The 4595-nt window shown below is 34.5% G+C and overlaps 1 pseudogene; it reads left to right on the forward strand.

Annotated features, from left to right (window-relative positions):
• Positions 1-841: 841 nt before the first annotated feature.
• Positions 842-2151, forward strand: LOC120226032 (annotated as a pseudogene).
• Positions 2152-4595: the final 2444 nt, after the last annotated feature.

Genomic DNA, 4595 nt, shown 5'->3' on the forward strand with positions numbered 1-4595 from the left:
TATTTATCCAGATTTCAAATGCATCTTCATTTGTAATAGCAAACATTGATAGCAGTCTAAATATTTGTAAATAGAGAATTCAATAAATGTAATTCAGCATATACATAACACTATAAACCTAAAAAAAATAAAGGAAATCTTCATTTACTGAAATGAAAAGATGTCCACAATGAGATAAATATGATATTTTATAAGAAAATATATACATATATATCCATATATTTATGGAAAGATGTTAAAACTTGTTTACTTTAAGATTATGGTATAACTTCCAAATTCACTTAACAGATTTTATTTATGCCTTTATAGTACATATGAATTATTGACTTAATAAGAAAAAATAAGTATATAACATAAAACAAGTAAATTGAAGGAAAGCTATGTATGGGATCATTTTACCTACATAAACATATACATATGTTTATATATGAATAATAATCCCAGGAGGATACATATCTAATTCTTAATAAGGATTCTCTATTACTATTAAGGGGTGGAGTTATGGTAAGAATTCAACCATGTTTATACTATTTGAATATTTTACAACCATTACGCATTACAAAGTAATCTGTACATAGTGACTTTAACCTTAATTGACTAACTGAAGAAAGAAGTATATATTATGTAATTCCTTATGTAACTAAATAGGCATTTCCATATAAATAATATGAAGGGTGTACTTTAGGTAAACTTTAATGATCTGAAAAGCAACTGCATTTGTGTCATTAGATTTTTTAATAAAAAAATTTATGGGAAGTCATAAGACTATCATCATAAAACATGATCAAGCTATCAGAAAATGTTTTTTAAAATGATACCTGGGTTCGATGGCCGAAGCAAGATGGGTCAGTCAAAGGGGTGGTCATTGCCCCCTGGAGGTGGCAAGAAGGATGACAAGGACGAGAAAAAAATACGAACTTCCCTGTACCAACTAGAGTGGAGAAAAAGAAGAAAAAGGGACTGGATGCTGCCAGCAAGTTGCCACTGGTGACACCTCACACTCAGTGCCAGTTAAATTATTGAAATTAGATAGAATTAAAGATTATCTTCTCATGGAGGAAGAATTCATTAGAAATCAGGAACAAATGTAGCCTTTAGGAGAAAAGTAAGAGAAGGAAAGATCAAAGGTTGATGATTGAGGGGGACCCCAAAAGTAGGAACCTTTGAAGAGATTACTGATGACAACCATGCCATTGTGTCTATATCTGTGGGCTCCAACACTACATCAGCATTCTTTGCATTGTAAACAAAGGTCTGCTGGAACCAGGCTGCTTAGTCCTGGTCAACGACAAGATGCATGCCATCATAGAGGTGCTCATAGATGACACAAATCCCTTGGTCACAGGAATGAAGGTGGAAAAGTCACCCCAGGAAATTTATGCTGATATTTGGGGGTTAGACAACCAAATCCAGGAAATTAAGGAATCTGTGGAGCTTCCTCTCACTCCTCTTGAATATTATGAAGAGATGGATATGAAGACCCCAAAGGGGGTCATTCTAGATGAATCACCAGACATGGGTAAAACCTTATTAGCCAAAGCAGTAGCAATCAAACCTCAGCCACTTTCTTTAGAGTGGTTGACACTGAACTTATTCAGAAGTACCTAGGTGATAGGCCCAAACTCATTCAGGAATTGTTTTGAGTTGCAGAAGAACATGCATCATCCATCATGTTTATTGATGAAATTGATGCCATTGGAACAGAAAGATAAGACTCATATTCCAGTCGTGAGAAAGAAGTTCAATGAACCATGTTGAAACAGTTGGATGGATTTGATATAACAGGTGACATGAAAGTTATCATGGCCACAAACTGAATAGAAACTTTGGATCCATCACTTGTCAGATCAGTCTGCATTGGCAGGAAGATGGAGTTCTCCCCTGCCCAATGAAAAGACTAAGAAGTGCTTCCTTCAGATCCAAACAGGCAGACTGACACTGGCCAATGATGTAATTAACCATGGACAACTTTACCATGGCTAAAGATGACATCTCTGGTTGCCAACATCAAGGCAATTTGTATAGAAGCTGGTCCAATGGCCTTAAGAGAATGTGGAATGAAACTAACAAATGAAGACTTAAGAAAAATCCAAAGAAGAAAATGTTCTTTATAAAAAACAAGAAGGCATTCCTAAGTGGCTCTATCTCTAGTGGACCACAGTTACTTTCAGTGAAATGGTTGGGAGGGATGAGGTTGGGGAAGCTGCTTAGAGGAATCCATGTTCTAGTTGCTCTTTATCAGCAAAACCTCCTGTGTACCTTTTTGAACATATGTATAGGATACCCAATTGGCTGTCTTTATCTGTTGGTCACATGCAGTACTCTCTCCCCAATAAAGTGTGCCCCTGTAAAAAAAAATGATACCTAAGAATCAATCAGTTAAATTTAAGAAAACCTGGCATACATAAACTATGCTATTTGTGGTAAATGGGGGGAGGGCTGTCTGTTTTTAGTGTTTTCCTGTGTTTTCTTCCTTTTTTGTAAACCAGGTGAAGGAAAATAAGTTGATGTACTTTAGAACCTTTGATGGAAAACTTAATTTCTTAGTGAAAGTCCTGTTTTTCATAGAAATACACATGGTAAACATATTATATTTCACTTTCCTTAACTAGTTTAATGAAATCATAAGACTATATCATTTTTGGTAGGGAAAATCAAATAACTTTAAAAATTAATGAACATAATATTATTCTTATATTTTAGTGGATTGTCATTTCACTGATTTTACTCAGCACTATATTCATTATGTATTCAAATTATCTCTAAAACCAATGACTAAAGTCAAGAAGACAAGAAACCCAAAAGCCTAAGTGTCCACTGACTGATGAATGGATAAAGAAGATGTACATACACATAATGGAATGAATGCTACTAAGCCATCAAAAAGAATGAAATCTTGCCATTTGCAATGACATAGATGGAGCTAGAGTGTATTATGCTAAGTGAAAGAAATCAGTCAGAGAAAGACAAGTATCATATGATTTTACTCATATGTGGAATTCAGGAAAGAAAACAGATGAACATATGGGAATGGGGAAAAAAAGAGAGAGGGAAGAGAACCATAAGAGGCTCTTAATGATAAAGAACAAACTGAGGGTTGATGGAGGGAGGGAGGTGGGGGATGGGCCAAACGGGTGAGAGGTATTGAGGAGGACACTTGTTATGATGAGCACTAGTGTTATAGGTGAGTAATGAATCATTGAATTTTACTCTTGAAACCAATATTACAACATATGTTACCTAGCTTGAATTTAAATACAAATTTATAAGAAGAAAATCACAAGAAACAACAAGTGTTGACAAGGATGTGGAGAAAAAGGAACCCTACTGTACTGTTGGTGGGAATATAAATTTGTATGGCCACTGTGGAAATAAATATGGAAGTTTTTTAAAAATTTAAAGTACTATATGATCCAATAATCCCACTAGCATTACCCAGGATAGCAACAACACTGACTTGAAAGGTTATATGTACCTGTATGTTTATTGCACCATTAATAACAATAACCAAGACATGAAAACAACCTAAGTATCCATCAATAGATGAATGGATAAGGAAAATGTACACACACACACACACACACACAATGGAATATTACACAGCCATAAAAGGGGTGACATTATGCCAGTTGAGACAACATGGATGGACCTAGAGAATATTTTGCTATGTGAAATAACTCAGACTGAGAAAGACAAATACCATTTGATTCCACTCATTAATGGAATAAAAAAAAACCTGAGTAAACAAAAAGCAGAATCAGAACTATAAACACAGAGAACAAACAGATGATTGCCAGAGGTAAGGGGTGTAGGGGAAGGGAAAAATGGGTGAAGGGAGAGGGAGATAAAGGCCTCCCTTTGAGTAAGTCAGGGGAAAAAAAAACAAAGCATAAGGAATACAGTCAATGATATTGTAATAGCAATGTAATGGGACAGATTGTAGCTACATTTATGGTGAACATAACATAATGTATAAACTCGTCAAATCACTAATTTGTTCACCTGAAACTAATGTAACATTGTGTGTCAATCATAACTAACTAAACAAATAACTAACTAAATAAGTAAATAAAATATAACAGAATTAACAAAACCAAATTGTCTCTAAAACCAAGACTTTAAGTGGGATCTATGTCTGCTGTAACATTGGCTTGATAGAATTAGTTTGAAAGCTTTCCTTCCATCTCTATTTTTTTGGCACAGTTTGAGAAGAACAGGCATTAACTCCTTTTTAAAAGTCTGGTAGAATTCCCTTGGGAAGACATGGGGCCCTGGACTCTTGTCTGTTGGGAAATTTTTGATAACTGATTCAATTTCTTTGCTGGTTATCAGCCTGTTCAAATTTTCTATTTCTTCCTGTTTCAGTTTTGTTAGTTTGTATATTTCTAGGAATTTATCTATTTATTCCAGATTGCCTATTTTGTTGGCAGATAACTTTTCATAGTATTCACTTATAATTGTTTGTATTTCTGTGGTGTTGGTTGTGATGTTTTTCTTTCATTCGTGATTTTACCTATCTGGACCCTTTCTCATTTCTTTTTGATAAATCTGGTTAGCAGTTTATCAATTTTGTTAATTATTTCACAGTACCAGCT

The sequence above is a fragment of the Hyaena hyaena genome, unplaced genomic scaffold, assembly GCF_003009895.1.
Source record: "Hyaena hyaena isolate Hyena2069 unplaced genomic scaffold, ASM300989v1 scaffold_1567, whole genome shotgun sequence".
Classification (NCBI taxonomy): domain Eukaryota; kingdom Metazoa; phylum Chordata; class Mammalia; order Carnivora; family Hyaenidae; genus Hyaena; species Hyaena hyaena.